This window comes from Lissotriton vulgaris, chromosome 10, assembly GCF_964263255.1.
Source record: "Lissotriton vulgaris chromosome 10, aLisVul1.2, whole genome shotgun sequence".
NCBI classification, from domain to species: Eukaryota; Metazoa; Chordata; class Amphibia; order Caudata; family Salamandridae; genus Lissotriton; species Lissotriton vulgaris.
Window position 1 is genome coordinate 422175331 of NC_141698.1, and position 24814 is coordinate 422200144.

General features: G+C 42.9%; 1 protein-coding gene and 1 long non-coding RNA gene across 2 annotated transcripts in view; one reads left to right on the forward strand and one right to left on the reverse strand.

Moving 5' to 3' along the window:
- LOC147685343 (LITAF domain-containing protein-like) overlaps window positions 1-24814 on the reverse strand; it is a 334366-nt gene that overhangs the window by 137471 nt on the left and 172081 nt on the right. The gene's annotated exons all lie outside the window — the stretch shown is intronic.
- LOC147685344 (uncharacterized) lies at window positions 1756-10015 on the forward strand. Its single transcript, XR_015300439.1, has 3 exons — window positions 1756-4177; window positions 4440-5615; window positions 8650-10015. It is a non-coding gene; the product is annotated as an uncharacterized LOC147685344 (long non-coding RNA).

Sequence of the window (24814 nt, forward strand, 5' to 3'; positions counted from 1 at the left end):
TTAGTGGAGATGATGTTCCTAACCTAACTCCAACAGTAGCCCCGAGTCCTAGTGGGCCTAGCGAGATGGTAGACAATCATGGGAAATTACTGACATTCTGTCAGCCTTTTGACCAGCACACATTTGTAGAAACTCTTAACAGCATTAAGTCAGGTTCCCCCAACGACCCCATGCCAGCAGGCATTTTTAAACAACTTGATCCCGATACACTAAATGTCATCAGAATACTGTTAAACGCATCATTAAGGGAAGCAGTAGTGCCAACCGAATGAAAGCACGCTATGGTAGTACCGCTACTGAAAAAAGCAAACAGTGATCCAGAGATTTTCTCTAATTTTAGACCGGTGTCGCTTCTCCCCATATTCTCTAAAATTCTAGAAAAACATGTCAATAGACAGTTGGCTGAATTCGTTAACACCAACAAGCTACTGCATCCCTCTCAGTCAAGTTTTAGAGCCGGGTACTCTACTGAATCCACCCTACTAGGAGTTATGGAAACTATCCGTCAAAAGCTCGACAATGGTGGCACGGTGGCACTCATTCTTTTAGACTTGAGTACCGCCTTTGACACCATATTCCATGAAACGCTACTTCGAACCCTAGAGGGAATAGGGGTAAGAGGCTCAGCGCTGGATTGGCTAGGAAATTTTCTATCAGATAGATCTTATCAGATCTTCTCCAAAAGTAACACCTCCAATACTCTAACCTCCCCATATGGAGTACCACAAGGATCAATACTGAGCCCGCTACTATTTAATATTTATATTACCCCTCTAGCGAGCATAGCGGAAAGTTTTGGTCTTACAATCTTTTCGTATGCAGATGATACACAATTGGTGTTCTCCCTGTCGACAACTGATAAAAATAACACCTCCTCTCTCCGCTCTGGGTTACAGAGCATGGCAAAATGGATGCACTCCAAGAAATTAAAATTAAATGGAGATAAAACCGAACTGCTAATTTTTGGAGAACAAAAAGAGCTGTGGGGACCAGCACATAGGCCCACGGAAATGGGCCCTCCCCCGGAAGCAGTTTCTTCGGCCCGAAATCTAGGAGTCATAATTGATGATAAATTGACCATGCGCGCTCAAGCTGCTAAAACAGCTTCAGTCTGTTTCGCCATTATAAAAAGGCTGAGGAAAATTTTGTGGTAACTTCCTGAAGGGGCGCAAAAAACTGTAGTTCAGGCCTTGATCAGCTCTAGGCTGGATTATGGGAACATTCTTTTCCTAGGTGCCAACAAAGAGATCACGCGCCGGCTACAGGTTGTCCAATATGCGGCAGCTAGCGTGCTTTTACATCTACCTGGGAGGTCGCATGTCTCTGAACATTTACGTAGTCTACATTGGCTCAAGATGGGTAACAGAGGTAAATTTAATGCATTATGGTATATGTTCAAAATAAACACAGGGAAAGCACCAGCGTACCTGTGTAAATTGGTTCGTAAATACATTCCGGCTCGTGATCTTCGATCAACACATCAGGCGAGATTTGTTGTCCCGAGATTTAAACGAACACAAATGGGCGGACGCTCCTTTGGATATATGGCGCCAGTTCTGTGGAACTCAATTCCGCTAAAACTGCGCCTGGAACCCAACTACATAAGATTCCGGAAAGGTATCAAGGCATGGCTTTTCAACCAAGAATGAGAATAATAAGCTTACTCCCTCTGGTATTGTACCGATCCAGGGCGCCGGGAAACCCTCAGGGTAGCTGTTGCGCAATACAAGTGGAATAAATAAATAAATCAATAAGGGTGTGGCCCAAATCCATTACATTACTAAGGATATGTTCGCTAATAAAACTGTCTAATTCTAAACCCCTTCGCACTGCTGGATCTGCTTGGGGTTTATCCATATCCTGGTATACCTTGGGAATTTTAGCATTGAAATCCCCCCACTAAGAGGATCCCTATGCCATCATCTGTGCCTAGGCGTTGAACTAAATCTGATATAACTTTAAAAACCTCAATAAAGTTCTTATTTGGGACCGAATAAAAATCATTATTATAAAAATTGATCAAATAAAAGGGAACCCGTCTTCTGTATTCCAGTATCTGTATATTTAGACTGTTGGTTGGTATCACCCTAGTGCTTCTTCCAGCAGCTATCCTGATCTCAATGGAAAGACCGCCAGATGCGCGACCAAAATCCGGTTTGGGTGCTGTCACGCTAAAACAATGGTATCCCTCTATATGTAGTTCATGTGTGGCCCAAGTTTCCTGAAACAGTATAATGTCTTTACGAGACAGTATATGCATCCAGTCTATATCCGCCAATCTTGGTTCAAGGCCGGCAACATTCCAGTTCAGAATATTAAGGTCGAGATTATTAGTTATTCTTTTTGGATTGCAGGGACTCATTGGTTTTCTGTTATTGGTAACTGGTGCTAGGCGTGGATCAGCCACTACATGAAGGTGATTGGTTGATTGTATTGCTGGATGTATAAGTGTGGGTTCCTGCACTGTTTTTCCCTTCACTAGGTTTGTTTGGTGGTGGCTTGAGCTATCCCCTATTAGACTTCCCTCTTGGCTATTTACACTATCCAACTTAGTCGAATGTCAATCTTGATCATCCAAGTTGGAGAAGGCCTGTTCAAAACGGTTGTAAGTCGGGACATTATATTCATACCTCTCCTGGTTGTGGGGGATGGTTTGATTATTGCATCTGTATATGGGTAACGTCTGTGGGTTACGGTAGAAAAAGCCCAGGGGTAAGATATGAATCTCCTCACTACCTATGTGTGTTGTCCCTGCTCTCTCTAGGATTGTTCTAACTAACTCAGGGGATCCAAAATTCAAAACTATATAGTCACCCCTGTCACTTTTGTTTGAGCTCCCTATCCAGGGAACCCTGCATGCCATTTTAAATTCATGAGACAGGTGCCTGCCCAGCCCAGTCCTGATATTTAATAAATGTAGTTCCTTGTGTTTTAAGATGGTCCAATGTTCCTCAGAGTTAGGTTGAATCATTGGCACATTCGAAAGCACGACTGTGTAAGGCGTAGACTTAGGGGGCAGGCTGAGATATCCCTTGCTATGTCCGGTAAAAGGCCTCCCCTGCTTTGACCCTTCAAACCCTTACTTCCCCCGAGTTTTATCCCTTCCCGGGCAGAGGTAGTTTCGGCCAGTCGGGTGTTAGCCTTATTTAATATTCGAACCTGTGCGCCCTCTTTGATTACAGCATTCTTAGCTAATAAAACAGTGTTTAACTCAGTGGTCAGATGTGTTGTTTGATCGCCCAGAGTTACTGTATCCTCGTTTGATGTTTGACTAGTGGGTAAAGAAAGGTTTTGTTCTATAACATTCAAGCAAATGTAAATATCCACAAGTTTATCTAGCAGCGGCTTTAGCAACACTGTTAACTTCCCCTCTATTTTTGCCAGGATTGTATTTTCCACTCTGCCTGGCAGTGCTCAATAGAGTTTTTTAATATATTTGAGTGGGTAGGGCTGCCAGGGGCTACTTCTACTTCCGGACCTTTCCTACCAAATGCATTGCCCTTTGTTTTTGCCACTTTACAGGTTTGTTGTGCCATGAGTGGTGCCCCTCCTGCCTTTCTTTTCCTTGTGACAACCTGGGTCAGACCTCCCTTAGCTTTGCACTGTTATTGTCGTGTGAATCTAGCTATGGTTGGGGGAGGTGACGATACTGGTGGTGGTGTTGTGACAGTGACACCAATAGAAGTAACATGAGGCATGGGTGGGACTTCCGAGATTACTACAAAGGGTTCTAATGGTACTTGTGGTGCAATAGCCAAGTTACATCTATCTGGCATAATTTCATTAACATTAACATTAACATGAGCAGCCCCCCCCCTGTATTGGGTTCCATGGAAGCTCTATGTGTTTCCAAGGAGAGTTTTCGTTGTGTAGGTTCGATTTCATGTATTAAAACCGACTCTGCTCTGATGAGAAAGGCATCAAGAGTGCCCACTACCCCCTGGCCCCCTGGTCCTTTACGAGTGCCCATACTCATACTCATATATGAAAACAACCAGTATTGAATAATATAGCAATGTAGCAATATAGCACACACGCCAATGATGATTGGGGAGATCAAAAGTCACTGACCATGTCCAGAATCGTGTGCGCCAAATCCCAGCTGCTCCCGATAATCAAATGGTAGATTGGTGGCCCTGCCCTGTGCCGTACTGCCCCGGACGGCCACAGATGGCCCGCCCTTTGCCCGGGCTTAGCCCGGCGATGCCTGCGCCCGTCCCGCGACACTGGAACTCTGGCGTCCTTTAATGCGCCGCCTGGCGCGTAATCGGCGCATGGACGGCGTCAGCCGCGGGGAGCACTGGGAGATGTGGTCTCCCCCCTCAGCGGCCACTCGCAGATGGCAGGATGCAGCTGCAGCGGGGGAGACCAACAGGACCTTTGTACCAACGGTATTTTTTAGAGAGCAAAGTTGTGCCCCATGGTTCGCCCGGGTGGAGGGCCTGTAGACTTTGTTAAAGGCAGCTCTCTGGTATTGTGACCTGATGTGTCCCTGGCACGACCGCATTCGTCATAGGTCATAGGTCAAAGTCACAATACCGGAGAGCTGCCTGTAACAAAGTCTACAGGCCCTCCACCCGGGCGGACCATGGGGCACAACTTTGCTCTCTAAAAAATACTGTCGGTACAAAGTTAACCATATGTATACTAATCAGATACACACATTAGGTGTGTCTTTATGACTTTGCCTTAAATATACAGGTTGATTCAAAGGAGTGGCATATATGGGGCTGGCCCTCATGTTGTCCTGAAGAAAAGGTGTAGGGGACACCTTGAAACATATTGACAGGATACCAGGGACTATAGCAACATACCAGTTCCCCCTTTTTTAACATACCAACTAGAGGCAAGAATAAAGAGTTGGCTTACTAGCTAGGTATTTTTAACTATCACTCGTTACCACTCCACATCACACACTGCACTACAAGTAGCTTCAATAATAGTGCTCCTACATATCCCTCGCAAGTCGTAGCACGCCCCAAGCAGTAGATGCTTGGGATGGCCCCAATGATGAAGCATGTCACCTAAGGGCAACCTTGGGTGAGTTAGGCGACTCAAGAAAATAATTTTCTTTTCCAAGAGGGCACCGCCCAAAATCTGGGCTGCCCTGAAAAAACCTTCTCCCAGGCTAGGTTCATATGATCCATCTTGTTGGATTTGAGTGTTATACATTACATTTCAGGAGGCAGAACCTAGCATTACCCTCCCTCTCCCTCCTTTTTGATAAACTATGAATTTGGTGGTCCATCGAACGTTGTGGAGTCTGGTCACCATATTGCGAGGATGGCGGTTGTACCATTTTGGGACTGCCGCAAATACCACGGATCCGCGATCCCTTGTGATCATGTGGCAGTCTGGGGAAGCAATATGCTTGGCAGTGCCGCTGCTGCAACACCATGCATATTACAAGCTTCCCCAACCCCAGCCTTTTCATGGTGGTTAGCCTGCCATGAAAAGTCTGGCTGTGAGGAAACAAAAAGGGCCGTACAGGGCCTCCTGTGGCCCCTGTGCAAAGGGATGCGTGCAGGGGCACATGTTGTGCCCCCTGTCTGCAGGCTTCCCCATTTGCTCAAGATATGGACTGCACAGTCCATGCCATGCAGGAACGGCCTTAGGTGCTCCGATTGGGTGCACAGACAAAATATTGACTCCAAAATATCGAATGGACAATATATCGAGTTAAAAATATCGATAATAATAAAATATCGATAACAAAAATATCGTTGGTCAAAATATCGATTAAAATAATGATAAAAAAATATCGAGTACAAAAATATCGACAAAATATATATAAATAGTCAAAGTAAAAAATGTCAATAATATGTAGAAAAAAGGTTAAAAAAATAAATTAAATGTATTAATAGTAATATAAATTGTAGTTAATGTTTAGGAGCGGGATGTTGGGTTAATAGGGGATAAGGGTGGGGAGTAATTTAATAATAATTAATTAATTATTATATGTTTGTAAATATTTTTAATTAATAATTAATTGGTAATTAATTAATATTAATTAGTTAATTAATTAATATAATTGTGTACATATTTTTAATTAGTAATTAATTGGTAATTAAATAATATTAATTAGTTAATTACATTAATTAGAGTAATTTATTTATATATATATATATAATTTTTAGTTATTGTTAATTAATTATTTGGGAAAAAATAATATTAATTATTAAATTAAATTAATTACAGCTAATGTGCTAATATATTTACTTTATTGTTATTGTTAATTAATAATAATTGGTAATTAAATTATATTAATTAATTTTGGGTAAAGGAGTATTTTTAGGGTTCAGGGTCAGTTTTCAGTTTTTGGGCAAAGGGGTATTTTTAGGGTTCAGGGTCAGTTTTCAGTTTTTGAGTAAAGGGGTATTTTTAGGGTTCAGGGTCAGTTTTCAGTTTTTGGGTAAAGGGGTATTTTTAGGGTTCAGGGTCAGTTTTCAGTTTTTGGGTAAAGGAGTATTTTTAGGGTTCAGGGTCAGTTTTCAGTTTTTGGGTAAAGGGGTATTTTTAGGGTTCAGGGTCAGTTTCCAGTTTTTGGGTAAAGGGGTATTTTTAGGGTTCAGGGTCAGTTTTCAGTTTTTGGGCAAAGGGGTATTTTTAGGGTTCAGGGTCAGTTTTCAGTTTTTGAGTAAAGGGGTATTTTTAGGGTTCAGGGTCAGTTTTCAGTTTTTGGGTAAAGGGGTATTTTTAGGGTTCAGGGTCAGTTTTCAGTTTTTGGGTAAAGGAGTATTTTTAGGGTTCAGGGTCAGTTTTCAGTTTTTGGGTAAAGGGGTATTTTTAGGGTTCAGGGTCAGTTTCCAGTTTTTGGGTAAAGGGGTATTTTTAGGGTTCAGGGTCAGTTTTCAGTTTTTGGGTAAAGGGGTATTTTTAGGGTTCAGGGTAAGCATGGGCGGAAAATCCGTTCCGCTCGCGGATTTTGCGGATTTTCGGTAAATTCGTAATCCGCGAACTCCCACGAATTTACCGAAAATTCGCAAATCCGCGAGCGGCGGATTTTTCCGGGGGCAAAAGTTCAAGCCTGGCCTGTTGTAACTATTTTAGGATGGCGCCGGCAAGCTGCCAGCGCCATCCTAAAATAGTTACTAAGTTAGCTTCAACAGGAAGCTCTAATAGATAAAATAAAGCAGGTGCTCGCACCTGCTTTATTTCATCTATTAGAGCTTCCTGTTGAAGCTAATTTAGTAAGTATTTTAGGATGGCGCTGGCAGCTTGCCGGCGCCATCCTAAAATATTTACAACATGCCCTTCCTGTGACCCTTCCTGTGACTCATTCGTCGTCGAGGCAGGTGTGCCTTCTTCCCAAATCTACCGTGGAAAATCAGCTGTGGTGCTGGATAGAGGCTTTTGCATCCTTGACTTTCACGAGCGCAATACCCGTGCTGTTACTGTGACCAGGAGCTTTTTCTCTTCATCTGCTGAACTGATCTTTCTCTGACCTTTTATGCACACAAGAGGCATGTGAACTCGCATGGAATCCCCGCACGTTTGGCCCCGCGCACACACTCGCGGTTTGCACCGTCTTCCCGCCATTCACCCACTATGATGGACAGCTCACTCAAGGGACCCCTGCGCCCTTCGGGGCGATTGCATAGTAACACACACATGGTCGCTCGAACTAGTTGATGCTCAAATTCAGTGACTCATTCATTAGCCCAAAAACAATCATGAGCGTCTTCGAGGCTGGACAGGTGTGCCTCTTCCCAAATCTACCGTGGAAAGTCAGCTGTGATGCTGGGTAGAGGCCTTTGCATCCTTGACTTTCATGAGCGCAATCCCCGTGCTGTTCCTGTGACCAGGAGCTTCTTTCTCTTCATATTATTGTGTTCGCACGGGTTGCTGCAAGTTCGCACGCGTTCTGTTTCGCAATTTGCGAAATTGTACAAAACCCTCGCGAACTTGCAGAAACCCGTGCGAACATAAAAAAAAAAACGCAAATTCGCGAGAATTCGCGGATTTTGCGGATTGCGAGTTCGCAAATCCGCAAAAGCTGCGAACGCGAGATCCGCAAAATTCGCCCATGCTTAGTTCAGGGTCAGTTTTCAGTTTTTGGGTAAAGGGGTATTTTTAGGGTTCAGGGTCAGTTTTCAGTTTTTGGGTAAAGGGGTATTTTTAGGGTTCAGGGTCAGTTTTGGGTTTTTGGGTAAAGGGGTATTTTTAGGGTTCAGGGTCAGTTTTCCCTACTGTTGCACCCACTGGAGTGGGAATAGTAATTTTAACCCCTACGCTATCCAACGCTTTCCCTACGCTTGCACTCTTTGGAGTGGGAATAGTATTTTTTACACTTCTGGTATCGTACGGTAATATAATAGTATCTTATTTAATTATAGTATGTTACTACATATATATGTTTTAACAAATAATATTGTATTTTTTTTAATATTTACATTTATTATTTAAATATTATAAGTTAATGTAAGTATTTTTAAGTATATTTTAGTAATTACATTTTAATATTAATTTAATTTAACACTGTTTTTAATGAAGTCGATATTTTTTACAACTATATTATTGTAAACGATATTTTGTACTCGATATTTTTGTACCTACCTGTTTGTAGATACAAACTCGATATTTTGACTGTCGATATTTTGTCCACGATATTTTTGCAAGTCGATATTTTGTCCCTCGATATTATTTCAGTGATCCCTCCGATTGCTATGCCTTTTCAATAGGCACTGCAATGCGACTGCCGCATGCCAACCAGACAACGGTCTAGGGATGGGGCACTGGCTTGGCGGCTCGCTCCCAGACCATCAAAGTCATAATCAAGCCCTAAGACCTATTTGTGGTGCTGTCTGATAGTCCTGGAACATGTTTCTGAAACAGTAGGAACTTTCAGTCAGGGGTTACTGGGGTTCAAATGTATCCATGAAAGCCTTTCGCCACTAGTGTCCTGGGGCTTTTCTCTACATTTAGACCCAAACTGAACACCAGGTTCGCCCCTTTAGAGCTTGAGAAATGAGACTGCTAGTGCTAGAATGCTAATGGAATCTGCCATTTACAATATTGGCACAGGGTGATAGTAGCCTCACTTCAATCCGTTCATAGAATTGTATTGCATCAATTAGTAAAACATTAGCAAAACGAATATAAATAACGAAACAAATGTCATTAAGATAGTAAGAGGTTGCTCTGTGCTCAAGGCAGTCTCTAACTACGTCTATGAACTTGATGTTGTAATGCTACTAAAGAGACATTAAGCTAATGACTCTAAAATTACACTAAAAGTATCAACTATAAAAGTTGTCAGCAGCCATGCTGCCAAAGGTGTTTTGAAATAACTCTTGTTTAAAGGCTCTAATCTCCAGACCTTGTGCAACTGCTTGTTGATAACTGGCAAGAAGTCTGATAAGGTTGCAGTTCAGAATGGCATTGTCAGGATTTATGGACACAATTATAGCCTGTTTGCAGGTTCTTATCCCTCTTGAAATGAATGCTGTTCTCAATAGAGTTCTTCTTAGGTCCATTAAAACTAGGCAAATGCAGACCAGATGAAGTAGATCTTTCTTCAGTGATCGATAATATGCAGTGCCCTATTTTGCTAGCCATGAGGGATGTTCTGCCAAGGAGGGAAACATGAGGCAGAGGATATGAAACTTCTGCTTTATGTGGCCTGCGAATGTTTGGCTGAGATGTAAGGCCGGTTTTAACTGAGTGTGGCCGTCAACTAGCTCCACGCTTGCGATCTCTTTCTCAGGACAAATTTAGCCTCGATCAGAGATTTGATTTTCTCTTTGCACATGCCTTTAGAGCCCTTTTAAAGGTCTGGTATGGCAACGACTGGTCCAATAAAACATTCACTTGGTGTGCTTCAACGCAAGAATCAAGAAAAGACTTAAGGAAGGATGTCGAAGGGCTGGCTATCACCGACCAAAGTATTTGGTCAAGTGAGTTGTCACAGGAAGACCTCAGTCTATTACAGCACTTCATAAAGGCTTTGTGCCTCGAAATGGTCATAACCTTTGACTTACTTCTGCTGATTTCCAGATGATTTTCACGGATGTATGTCGTTATAACGCATGCTTTTTCCACGCATGCTTTTACAAAGCAGGTTTTGCAACGCAAGTCGTTACAACAACTTGCTTTGGGGGGGCGCTGGATAGGGAATAGTTTAATTTACTATTCCAACTCCAGTCCCCGTGGATAGTAGGGAAGGTTTTGGATAGTAAAATAAACTATTCCCTATCCTACAGCGCCCCCCAGCACAAGGTATTGTAACGACTTGCGTTGTAAAAGTTGCGTTGTAAAGGTACTGCTTGAAAAAAGTTTCGTTGTAAAGGATGTTTCCCGATTTTCACTGGTGTAGTTGGATAGTGCGTCTATCAGTCATTGAAGGCTGATCTTTGTGGAACTGCAGATGAAAGCATCATGTGCCTACAGGAGATGGTTTAGTGTGGAGGAGCCCAACCGTGGGGAGTGACTGTTGATCTTCTTAAGTACCTTCATCAAGTATGATCACAGGAGATTAGATAGAGCCAGGGCCAGCTCACATCCTTGTTTAAGGCCCTGGTTTGTGTACATCTTTCTAGATAGGTGGGTCCGATCCACTATTTTAATTCTAGTCTAGGTATCTGTATAGAGAAGTTAGATTCCTCTCTGTAGTGGGAAGGTATACCCTAGTTTGGAAGCTTTGCTCACAATTTCCCTCAATCCACACGGTCAAAGGGCGATTTAAAAATCAAGGGAGCATTGATAAACTGGGCATTCCACTTTTTAGTTTTTTCATGGTGAGCGTTAGAGCCAAGATGTTTGTTAGAGTGCTGGTACCCTTTAAAAACCCTGTTTGGTTGAGGGGTACAATGTTGTTTGTGGTTGACCAAGCAGTCAGGCCAGCTAACATCACTGAAGCAAAGCACTTTGCATAATTATCCTCGAGAGCTATTAAGTGGTAGTTTGTGGCTTGGATCTGCAACCACTTTTAAAGATTGTGTTTATTATTGATCCGCTCCAGCTGTCTGGTATTGGCCATGGCTGGTTGAATAGCGAGAAGAATTTCCTAGCCCAAAAAGGAGGGGTTTCTTTGGATATTGCAGATGGAAATCTATTTGGCCGAGGGCTCCATCCCACCTTGCTTGTGAAATGTTGTTCAGTAATTTTGGTTGCTGGAATAGACTATGATCCTGACCGATAGCCAGTAGTGGGGCACTCTTTTTGTTCACTTTTTTAGAACTCAGACCTGTGGTAACCAGGACACCGGTGATGGGGGGTATTTTGTCCATCCAGAGCGAGGGCCCCTGTGAGTGCTGGTCTTGAGAAGAATTCTGAAGATAGATAAGAGAATCATGTTGCTTCAGGTATGTTGGAGTTGATCAGTGTGTTAGATTTCCTTACTAGGGAATTTACTGTGTGACTAATGTTTCGTGAGTTACGCTGTTTACTGACATATAACGACTTGGCCCAAAATGCATCTGACTGAGTCCTCCTGTCTTCCCACTGCTGCTTCTTGAACAGCTTTTTGGCGTTTTTCATGTGATTAATGACAAAAGGGGCCGGTGGCAATTTCTCAGCATTCCGAGAGCTTGTTTTAGCTTCAATTTAGCTAAATAAAAGGCCGGTAATATTTTCCCCAGGCGAGATCTTATATCTGAGGCATTTTATTGGTACCGCACTTGTCCCCGTTGTGAGATCTGATGAGGATGTTACAGTTACATTCCTAGGATTGAGTTGGGGTGGTAGGTTTGAGCTCACATTTTCTTACTGTCTATATCGTCTTGGAAGCTGTTGTGGAAATTGAGCTATCAGGGCACATTATTCTTTTAAAATCTACTGTATGTAGGCTGCTGAGACCTCTTGGTTTATCCAGAAGTGTAGATAAGGCTAGGCTTAGTTCCATGACTTGGGGAAGATGGTCGATATCAGTGGTCGTTTCAATTCTGTATGAGTAAATTAGTTAAAATAGGTGTAATGACGCCAGTGTGTAGTCAATGGTTGCGTGAGAGCAAGACCCAAAAAAACGTGGAGTTCGGGGGGTGTTGCTGGTGGTCTTGAAGTTCAATGCCCTCATAACAGGATATTTTATTAGGTATTCACCCGTTTTGTCTCGATGGCTGCCTTTCCATGTGTGTTGAATAGGAATTTCCAAGTATAGGTTTAGGGCTGATAAATGTTCATCTTCCCCTGAGTACTGTAGGAGATTCATGTTAAAATCACCAGTTAAAGTAATGCCCGGCGATGGAGTGGAATGCGTCAAATCGTGTACCTAGGGCACCAGTTTACAGGTGAGGGTTCTTTGTGTCTCCATGTCCGGGTGAATGTAGACATTTATAATGAACGGCGATGTGTTTCCATGAGCATCCCACTTTTTTAGCTCCAGGACTTGGACTCTATCACTAATTTCAGCCTGTACGTCCACTATAATTTGAATAGGTATAATCATGTACACTGCAAGTCCCCCTTTAGGTCTTCCGTACTTTGACTGCTTATGTGCTGGGATTATATCATGCATGTAACCTGTGACTGGCAGGGGGTGGCTGCCCAGGTTTCCTGAAGGCCGCACTATTATCATTCCAGTGGGAGATGCCCATCCCCTAGTTTCGATTTGGCCCCTGCTATATTCCATAAGCAGATTTTTAAGGTGATCACATTCTTTTTGCCTAGGGGGCTTGGGAGTCTGGATCACGTGGCTGAAATCTTTTTTTTTTTTTGCAGGACACGTGGTCGCCAACTTCAATTCACCTCTGGGGGTGAACCCGTAGCCTTGGTTCCTCGGGGAGAAAGGGAGCTGAAGTGATATTTATTGGTTGCAAGCTTTGGTGATTTGCTTAATGCTCCTTTGAGGATAGAAAAAAGCTGGAATTGTCATCTTGCTGGAGTGCTTGGAGTATGTTTTTCCAATGGAGAAGGGTAATACCTTGGGTGTAGAGTGAGATGGAAATTCCCCATACTTCAAAAGTATTGAAGCAGACACTCGTGAGAGCCAGACAACAAGGGTGGCCTCTCTTGAGTTGCATTTATCAGGTTCAAAGTTCAAAGTTCAAAAAGTACTTTATTCGGTTAATCAATAACCATAAAAGCAACAGATAAAATACATTTACAATGATTAATAAAACAGCTGTTTGTGAAAGGAGTAGTTGTCACAGTTCATAAATTCCATAATATATACAATTTAAGTTTCATCCGAACAAATTGACTTCCGATATTTAAAAACATGTCTAAAAAACTCAGATAGTAAAGCAACAGTAAAAACAGTGTCCATTTTTTGCAATTTTAAAAACGCTGGGCGACATCTATGTAAATTCATCTCTTTTAGGATAGGGACAATAAGTTTCCTACGAGGCAAAGTATAAAATTTACTAAAAAATAAAACATGGATATCGGATTGTACAGATAATTCATCACAAGGGCATACAGGCAGTTCATTTGACCAAGAATTCATTTCGGTTAAAGTAAATAATCTAAAAACAGTGTTAAGTCTGAAACGTGTTAAAAGAAATCTATCATAATTAGGCATAGTGAGGCTTAAATATGGCTGTAATTTGTCTCCGGTTAAAATCAGCTGATGTGAGGAGGCAGTCTTTTTCTTAATTTCTTCTAACAGTCTTTTTTCACTCAACTACTCCATACACAGTTTTTTCAATAATTTTCTAGAGATATGTACCATTGTAGATGGATCATCATAGTATTGTAAGCGGTCAATTTCCGTCAGAAACGTTCTGACGTAATTCAACCATTCGAGTCCATTTACATTTTCAAGTTTTAACACGTCCTGAATTATGGCGCGATTTAGTACACGTTCATATACAGTCCATACCCTGTGCCACAAAAGAACGGGCTGTGTTCTAATTGTATCTGAAATATACGGCAGCCCCAGCTCAGCATGGCAAATAAAAGTCGCTGTACTTTCTGGTATTGACAGGATATGCCGTAAAAATTTTATTTTCCACTGTTTGGAGTGATTTTATATTGGAGTATCCCCAAAGCCCTCCTCCATACAATGCCACCGATACACACGTTGCATTATAAATAGTTAAAATTTCCCTGATCGTTTTTTCCCCCAGTTTTTTTATGAAACTCTTTAAGGCCATTATTGTCTTAGAGAACAAGAGCGTTCTTGCCTTCACCGCACTTGACCAAGAGCCAGTCTCGTGGAACAAGATTCCTAAATAAGAAAAAGTGGATGTTTTTTCTAAAGGAGCGTTATTTATATACATCGTTTTCATTTGCTTCTTAGTGCATCTGCCACAGTTCATCGAAAAAGTCTTGCTACAGTTAACTTTTAGATCCAAACTGAGCATAAACCTATTAAAAGATATCAACTTTGCAGGGCCATGGGGGTACGGGCCATTAAGACAGCGTCGTCTGCATACAAGAGTGCAGGGATAGATCTTTTTCCAACCTTGGGCATGTCCCCACACTCTTGCAGCAGACAACTTTCAAGGCCATTTATGTAGATAAGGAATAAGAACGGTGCCAAAACGCACCCCTGGCGTACACCACGCCCTATCCCAAAAGACCTACTACATTCCCCCCCTTTTCCGTAGCGTACAATAGCAGTGGCCCCTGAATACAACTCCCTTAGAAATCGAATGATCGACTCTTCTACGCCCAACCTTGACATCAAGTCCCATAATTTAAAATGGGACACGCAGTCGAAAGCCGATGTAAGATCAACAAACGTAAAATATAAAAACTCCCTTTTTATCATAATATATTTCTGCTGGATGATAAATACATTTAGGCCCTGCTCAGTTGTTCCTATGCCCTTTTGAAATCTGAATTGTAGGTCACTTATTACCCCGAACTCCTCTGCCCAGTTTTGTAATTTGGCTAAAATAACTCTACCAAGGATCTTTATAGACGAATCAAGAAGGGATATTGGCCTATAGCAAGCGCAATTTTGTCTATCTCCCTTCTTGTAAATGGGAACAATGATTGATGTAAACAAGGATGGACTCAGTGCCCTCACTAATGCTGCATTAAAAAGTTGTACAAGCATCGGGCCCCAGATTTCACTATTAGCTTTATACAAATCTGCCGGGATCCCGTCTGGACCAGCCGCCTTTCTGCCCTTTGTGGCTTCCAGACTCGTTAGGACCTCGAGTAACATAATGTCCACAGAGATACTGTCCTTGGTGGTTAAGGTAGCCAGCGGGTGTATTGCACTCAATATTTTTACCATGTGCCCTCTATTTAGGATGTTCTGCATGCCCTTCGGACACATATTTGAGGTAGAAAGCAATCTTTTTGTTCTCCTGCATGGTCTGGGTAATGTCATGTGGGCCTGCTTATCCGTTGCCTGGCCTCTTGGAAGTCGAGTTGTTTGTCTTAAAGTCTATAGAGATGATATGCTGGGTACAAGGGATGGTGGCCTCACTCAATAAAGTACCACTGTCCGTCACCCAGTGCCCATTTACAAGGCAGAAGAAGGGGTAGCGCCAATCAGATGAACCTACCCCGTGCCTTATCCACTATCAGTGGCCTGCCATTCTCTGCAATGTAAGAATCGGGTGATGGTAATAATTCCCAGATTTTTTGTTCAGTTTATAGGCAGTGTCCAAAGGGGAATTGAATGTCTCCATTGGCTCTCCACGAATGTGCAGTGAAGAGGGAGAATTCTCAAGGATTGCCTTACCTGTGACACACAAGCAGCACGAGTAGGAGGGACCCACAGGGCATTCCTTTGAATATATTCGGAGCACATGCAGTACCATTGTGAGGATTCCCCTCATATGGTCAGCGACGATTCTGCGCCCCCCAGAAACAAAATCTTTAGAACTATCACTCTGCCTTGGGGGCCTGGACCAGGGAAAGGATCAGGATCCCCTATACACTGCTGGTGTACTAACAGTTCCTTCTGGGCTCGGGTTTCTGAAAGGTACTTCTCTCCACCAGGAAGACCTCCAGAGCCAGTAGGCAGAACAGGTGCATTTAAAGGGTGGTGCTTGATTGGTTATTCCTATGTCTGGCGCTATTCCACCAGTCTCCCACCTTGGCACAAACACTACTGTAAATGAGTGCAATAACCACCAGAGCCTTGTGTGGTGGCAAAGGTTAAGTCCGGGCGGGTTGGTGCCGGTACCTAGATCCTTTTCCTTCTGCAGATTAAAACTTCAGTCTCAAAGAAGGTAGCTTCGGAAATTGAGTGCCTGCCATAGTGATCTGTGTATAAACAGTAGGCCACAGGTTCCACTAATGGTACGATAGCATGGTGTGTTAATGCACCTGTGAAAAAGTGTGTGTTTTTTGAGTAGTTGCCTCCATTTCTTTGGACAGATGTGACTAGTTTTTAACTCTGCACTAGGGACACTGCGGGCTGGGCCCCAGGGCATGTGCTCTGACACCTACAATCATGGCATGGAAAGTTAAATGCCACCTATGGACAAACATAACTCCAGGCCTTCTAAGGTAGCCAGCTACTGCAGTTTAAAATCTGCACCCTGACCTGTCAAAATAAAGCATTTTGACATGAGAAAACATCCCTTTTAAATATTAAGTCACCCCAATGTAGGTCTTGCAGCTCACAATGCAGGTTGCATGGTATGTATAAGTTGTATATTTGGAAATGTAAAGATAACATGTCCTTATAGTGATTAGCACTCAAAAGCTACTTACACCATTGGACCATTGGACGGTCGGCTAACCCATATAGAAAAACTGGGAAGCAATATTAAATGTTAATTCTGCTATCTCCAGGTAGGGACCAGCTAGAAAAAGGATTTACCAACTATTTATAATATTTATTAAAAGCCCAGTTCAATGGTGGAGTTGGGTTTACATTAACCATTATGGAAAAGTAACATTTAGAAAATTAACTTTTCCTTGCTTAAGGCTGCTTGGGGCTAATTTTCATTAGCTCCCAAGCTGTGGCCCAGTGAGTGATCAGCCCCAGGGAGTATGAAAACGTTCCCATAGCAAAGATGTAGGCTTGAGTGTTATGAAGTTTTTTGTACCATTGTCAGGACAATCAATTGAGGTAGACCCAGGAATTTAATTTACTTCAAAGGGGCACCCCCTTGTCAAAAGCAAATGTTAACTCGAACCTAAGCAATCCCCTTCATTTGTTCTATCAGTCAGACAGGCACCAAACCCTGTTGGGGAAGAGCCCCCAGATCTGATTCTGAGTAACCAAAGAGGACGTGACTGATTATTACCCTAACCACACCCCTGGTAGGCACACAGGCTCCGAAGAAGGGAAGAAGAGTTTCTCCATCTTGTACTTAAATAATTAGGGGGACTGTGGGATTGGTTGCAATTTGGCAAACAAGAACTGCTTCAAAAGTAGGTAGGGTCACCCATGGGAACTTTTTACCTCATTGGTTGGAGAAGGGGCAGGAGTCACCCCACCCCCACTAACTACACCAGGCATGATTCTGGCACCCCAAGGTACCTTCTTCAATACACACTGGGCCTATGGAAGGACAGAAGAACTGTACCTGATGTTTGTGACTTGCGAGGAGACTTGAAGGGCTGGACTTGCACACACTAGTACACAGGACAAAGGGGTGGGCTCCAAGGGTCAGTTGGATGACCATCTGTGAAAGCTACAGAGCCACTACAAGATGCAAGAGGCCTTTTCTGTGAGGTGCCCAGCTGGCTAGTACCAATTGGACCCTGTTAGTGCAGTCTGCTGAAGTGAGTCTTGACCCCCAAGTGCTGTTCCTGAGGTTTGGGACTGTTGGCTGTCTCTAAATGGACTTCTCCTATCACTATTGAAAAGATGGAACTTAGAAACTTTAGGCTCCAAGACCGCCGAAGGACTGTAACAATTCTGCCAAGCTAATCTGCCCAAAGGGCGACCTGACTCGACTGAAGAAACTGTTTTCTCCGACACTGAACTTCTCCGCAGCAGCAAATACTGTTTAGTGGGCCCTCAGCAAGAAAGTATGAGCCCCCATAGAACCCTTGTCAGATAGAGATTGCATCCTTGTTAGAGGGTTCCGAGCTCTAAAAAAGACTAAATGCTTGACCGGATGAAGGCCTCAAAGTATCCAGCCAGTCAGAGAAGATTCCTGAACCTGAAATTTGAATGTTTCCACTCTAACCTTTTCCCACCTAAAACAACAGCTTCAGTAGGATATTGTCCAATGCCTATCTGAATTCGAGAGGGCTGTCTCAGGTACAGCCTGCAATCTTGCCTCACTGATGTTTTTTCAATTCTATTTCAGAGACTAAGGCGCCAGATAAAACCTATGATGAGGTCGAACCTGGTAGATGTATCCATTCCACACTCAATTGTGGTCAGCCTGACTTTCTGACTAGGTCCAGGTCGACCATCACAAGTTGACTATCATTGGCCCGGATTGCTTTTCGCAGATATTAAGCTCTATTTTTCTTAATTGTAGTGGGATTTTTATTATGTTGCGTTTTTAACTTTAACTGTTTTGGTACTTCTAAATGCCTTACATTTTCTCTAAGTTAAGACTGTCTTCTCTGTGTCATAGCTCCCAGAGGTTGAGCACTGATTGAAATTGCTGAAACCTTTCACTGGACCTAACAGGATAGTTACCTAACTGGACTACCCTCCACCCCAATTAATAATTCACTTTCTACAGAATCTGTTGCATAACTGTGTGAATGGCACTTCACAATTGTTTTTGTTTTATGTTGGGTCTCTTAAATAGTAAAAACCCAAGTAGCAAATGAGCCCTTTGAGGCGAACAATTGTTTGGCGAGAGGAGCCCCTCACGTTTACGGTACTGCCCAGACAATTATTTTGAGACTGATCAACTTACACTTTTGTGTAGCTTTATTATTTTCATTAATACTCACAAACTGTAACTTTTTTCAATATAGTAATTTTACTTCTGTGGAGATTTTGCACATAAAAAGAAAGAAGAGGTCTATCTTTTTTCAGTGTGGAGTCTCTGCAGTCGTAAAATTACTATTAGTTAAACTAAAGTCTCGGTCTGTGAATACCAAAAAATAGTAAAATTACACACAAAAGTTTAAGTTTACTTTTGTGAATCGGGCCCCTTTTGGGCAGTTTGCAAGAAAATAAACAAAATGTGATGACGTGGTTGATAGCAATATGTTGAGATGTTACAAAACCATCAGAGCTAAAAATGCCTGAATTTGGCCATTGTTTTTAAAAGTGCATATGTGTGTGTGTTTGTATGTATGCAGTATGCTTGTGTGTGCCAACTGTTTCCTAGTGGGAAGGAGTGCTGGCTATCAGTGATGCCCAACTCAAGAGCCCATGAGACTGTCTTGCTCTTCTTTGCTGTCTGGAGCTCTCTCCAACTTTTCTCTTATGCACTTATTCATTCCAAGAAATCAAATGGATTTTTAGGTTATAACAGTCACATGCACATGCACTCGCTTCATGCACAACCTACCACATATACATAGGTAAAATACACATGTATCTTCTGTGTTTATATGGATAGAGCAAAGGAACCAGTTGCAGAGGTCAGGCAGACCAATTTAAGCAGCAGTAGCCAGCAGACAACTCTTCCAGGCTGGCATCAGAGGAAATGACCTGCCCTGTCACTATAGTCTGCTGCCGCCACCACTATCAGTCTTCCACAGCCTGGTGAGCCAATGGTAGTGATGCTTAGATAAGGAGGGTACAACCAGCATGCCCCTGTAGAACACAAAGTTTAGCCCTAGTTCTCCTTCCATGTCATAAAGAGCCTTCAGTACACATGCATGCATATTTTGAGTGCTAAGATAAGAATCAATACGCCTACAAAAACTCGCTACACGGAGCGCAAGGCAGTGGTGCCCGCTCTTCCCGAGTCATTCAGAGGATTATGTTCCCTTACAATAATAATTCTGATCAGATTGAAACTGAGATACTACAGGGTAGCAAATAGGTTGCAGCTGTGGTAAGTCTGTGGAACCTCGAGGTGTGTGTGTTGTGCTGAGAAGAGCAGAATGTTAGGCTTGCTGCTGTGATCAATTCGAAAATTGAATTCTTTGTTCTACAGGCTGATCCCGATTCAATCGCAGGACCTTTATACTGTTGGGTTGAAGCTCTCTACAGTACACGGGCAGCATGGTTATGTCTTCTTGGCCCTTGCAAGTCTCCGAGTGCGGTATTCCTTCATGCACAGCCAGCCTGCCCCTATCCAGGAGTATGACACGGATCCGTAGGTGAGCACAGTTGACTGGTACTAATGGTTCTACAAACTTCTTGAAGTTCAAGACCACAGAGGCTTCTTCAGCACTGCAGCTGTGCAGCTCTGACGTCTCAATGATGCAGCTGAGGTGGTGCAGACAGATGATGAGATGGCGCATGATCAGTAGAGGGCCTTAATCCATCGCTTGATAGCAACTGATGGTTCAGTCCCTGCTGGCTCAAGTCTCTTGGGAGGACTACGATCACTGATGACGACATCTGGGCAAAGCATCAGCATTATGGCTTTTCGTCCTGGTACTCGACGTGGATTTCGATGGCGGGTCATGTCACACCCTACTAGGCCAAAGGTTCACAGGGGTGCAGAGGCGGTTGCCTTTCCTTGCACTGACCCGTGGACTGTACACAGTCACACAAATCGTGACAGTTCACTTCAAAGCGTGGACTTTCACTTTTTGCACTCTGACCTCTTTTACACTCTTTACGTACCTCACTGGCCTGTGTAATAGGAATTACAGAGCTGCCTCCACTTAGATACAATACAACTGGCCTGGATGGGCAGGAGGCAGCATGGACCGGAATCTGTAATTAGCAGCACTGGTGCAGTCTGTGACTGTGAGGGTGAGTGTTTGATTTTCTTGGTTGTTGGGCTCACCTTCTCCGCCGTCCAGAGTAGCCTGCAGTGATTCAGGCGACAACTTGTAATAATAAAAAAATCTCTGTAGTTCTTACAGTGTTTTCAGTATCTCCACAGCATGAACAAAGGTTACTTGTTCTTCTCCGCCATTCTTGCGGGGGAAAATTCACGGTACTGTGAGCAGAAGGCAGTACTGTTTACTTATTGATAAGCAGCATAGACGACAAATCCCTCTCTAGGAAAAGAATGCTCCAATTCTTAGAAAATCCGACCCTGTTTGGCTTTCCACTGCAGTATGGATTGGCACAAGAGGTTTAAAAGAACCTTTGTCCTGATACAGTGACTTTAGCTTGCAACTGTGTGCTGAAGAATTAGGTCTATTTGTTTTCCCATGACATGGAGGTGATGTCACTGGCCATAAATAACTGCATGATCTTGCATCATGGTGACTATCCCCAACCCGAAACTGAATTCAAAAGATTAGAGAGAATAATGCGTAAAGCAGCTTTGATCAGTCCTTACCACTGCATTGATAAGTTTAGCAAAAACCTGCTAATAAAATTTTGAGAAAACCTCATCAAGATGTTAATCATAGTTTCCCTGAAGTAGCCCTGCTTTCTACAGCCCTTGATGTACTCAATGCAGGAACAAATACAGCAAACAGGACTAACAAAATGTGAAATGCCGTTTTTTTTTTGTAGCCACATGGTAAGCATTTGTTTTATGCATAGACTTCATTTGGCCAATCCCCTTTACAACGTGGAAGTGTTCCACACCATTCAGCAAATACGTGTTCAAAACAAAGCCAATAGGTCTCGGCAATTCGAGAGTTGTTGACATTGTCAAAGTTAATCTCTTTTAGCCATGTTGTATAGCAGCACTGCTGAAAGTCCTTGAAAAAAGCGCTATGACCAAAGCTGGCCGTGTCAAAACGCGTTTATTTCTGGCAGGAGAGGTGGGATAAGTAAGACAGCACACGGGCGGGGCAAGCAACACAACACAGCAGGGGGTGAAGGACAGGTGTAGAGAGGTAAATAAAAAGGGATTTAGGGGCATATTAGCAAGGGTTGGCGATATAATTATTGCTGCTTTAGCGTCCGTTTTTGGGCGATAATTATATCGCAATATCATCAAGGACACTCTAGTGCGTGTTTCTTTGATGTAGAGCCTGTTTTTTCACAGCCTCGCCTCGCATCGCTAATGAGATGCAAAAAAGGGGTGGCTGTATAAACAACACATGAAAATATTGTGAAGGCAACTTCTGATATTAACAAGGAGTTGCAGGGATAAAAAAATTGCGCTACCTCTGCCTTAACACTGGAATTTAACGTCTGTTAAATTCCAGACTAGGGCATACTAATAATGGTAGGTGGATTGTGCTGATACGACCACAGGGTCGTATCACCAATGTTATCTCTGTTTTCCATAGCACATCGTTGGAAAACCATAGCACTAGGCATTGTAAATATAGCGTTATCATGGCGATAATTTTAAGCGATAATATTTCTATCCCTATGTGGAAACAGCGATAATTATCACTGGCCCTTGTTAATATGCCCCCTAGTATTTGCTAAAACGTTACCCACACTTTGCATAAATGTATGGTTTCTCCATGAATCGAATGTTTTACATTTTAATACATATTGTAAAACAAATGCTTTCAGAAAAATCATGTATTGCTCATGGGATGTCGACTATAATCCTAGACATAGAACACTTGCGTGTATTAAGACCCAGCAAGCAGGGCCGGACTGGCCATAGCGGGCACCGGGCAATTCCCCAGTGCGCCGCACAGGTGGGGCCGGTTTTGGGCCCCTGGGGGCCGTTTTTGTAGCATAGCAGCAAAATCGACCCTGTACCCAAATCGGCTGAAAACCGGCCCCAGCAAAGAGCTCGGCGGCACCTCCAACACCCCCCCCCCCCCCCCCCCCCCCAGTGGGGAGGGGGGCTGGCCGAACACTTTACCAGGACCGGTTGTGACCAGCCAGCACTACAACCACTTTCTAAAAAAATCCTTTTCAAGTGTTTTCATGTTAGCCTGCTTGCCTAAATCGACTATCTAGCAAAGTTAATTTAGCAATGTGGTGACAACATTGTGTCAGTGCTTTTCCAGACACAAAGACTTACACAATCGGCACAGTTAATGAAAATACTGAACTTCCGACATCCAATGTATGTTTTCTCTAGAGGGAAGGATCTTGCCATGTTGCAAATGTATAGAGAATCAGCGATAAAGTTATATTTTACAGAATACTTTCCGATCGAATATGTGCCGCACACTCACGGAGCTAAATAACAACTTCATATTAAATCACATCGACTTTGCATACCATTTGGTCTTCATCTAAAAATAGAAAATAGCTTAAAGGGTGCTGCCACAGAAACAGTGAAAACTCGCATGTTAATTTTTTTAGTGTCAAAGTTGTTTTCCTTGTAGTTTCACTTAACAGCAGAAAAGAGATATGTTGAACTGGGAGGTGGTGACAGTGTTGAGTGTGGTGTAACTTTTAATTCTAACCAAACATCCACGTAAAACACTTCGGGCAGATTTATAAGCCCCATACACCACATTTGCGCCGCCGTTGCGTCACTTCTCTGACGCAGCAGCGGTGTAAAGCTAGCGCCATGCTGCGGGGGATTTACAATGTGACATATCTAGGGACATGCGTCACGTTGTAAAGCCCTGCGCCACATGAAACCTGCGTCAAGTTTCATGTGGGCGAACCGGCGCAGGGTGAGCGTTCCAGAGCAGGAATGCCTTGGAAAAGTGCCTGAGTGAAATCTACAAGATTTCACTTAGTCACTTTTCCGACTCCGCTGTGTAAAAACCTTGCGCCTGCTTGAAGGCTATCTAACAATGATTTAATAACATTTAGAGTGCACTACACTTCTAGGCCCACATGCATCATTGTGACATTTTGCACTTCCTAATTTGCGAAAAATAAGGAATCGCAAATTAGGAAGTGCAAAATGCTCTGCATCATTTTTTTCGGTATTTCCTTGTGATTCGGTAAAAATCGCAATTTTTACCGAATCCCAAAGAAATACCGAATTCTTAAGTTAATTTTCGCAATTCCCATTGATTCCTATGGGCCAAAAGGCCCATAGGAGTCAATGCAAATTGCGAGTGGCACTTAGAAAATTTCATGGGTGCAGGGGGGGGTCCAAAGGACCCCCCCATGCACCCCTGAAATGTATTTTTCGCATCATGTTGCACACACACATGTCCTAAGGACATGTGTGTCCGTAACATGAATGTTGAAAAAAAAGCATTTTCAACATTTTAAACACTTTTTCCAAATTTACCGAGTGGTTCAACCACTCGGTAAATTTGGAACCCTAATTGCGAATTTCCACTTCTAAAACTAATGATGCATTGCTTTTAAGAAGTCGCACATCTGCGACTTCATAAAAGCACCCGCAATTTTAGAACTCGCAACAATGTTGCGAATTCTAAAATTGCTTCATGCATCCCAAAAAGCACTTTTGCATTCGCAAACGGCCGATTTTAAGGAATCGCACCGTTTGCGAATGAAAAAGTGCTTGATGCATGTGGGCCCTAATCCATTATTAGAAAACAGACTATTTTTTTGAAGCACAGTATATCTCCGCTTTCTATTACCATTCCAAAACATACGAACACACACCCGGAAACACAGCGAACCATCAGGGCCCAAAGTGGAAGAGTCAGCACAAGTCGTGTTGACACCAAGCCGAAGGTAGAGGTTACAGCACGGAGCAGAATCCACATCAAACTGTAACATACCTTTTAGCTTTCTAACTGGAGTCATATCCTTTATTTAGTAGGCTTCAAAGATTCACTGACAGCCCGTTTAAGCGTGATCAAAATTGCAGAAGGTATGTGTGACATCCGTAATGCGGGCGCTTCGCCCCATTACGTAATTAAACCGCGCCCGCATTATAAACTTTAGAAACATACCACGCAGGAACACATACTAATCGGGGCATATGATCATTTAAACTAGACGTAAGAGCACAAACTTTCTATCTGGATTAGGAACGTCCCGCTCATTACATATTCTCCATGCGGGACACGAATGCACTTCATGATAGTATTTACCGAAGTACTCGTCAAAATAACCAAACTACTTGCTACCGCAACTAATATGATTTAACCACCCTGCGGCCGC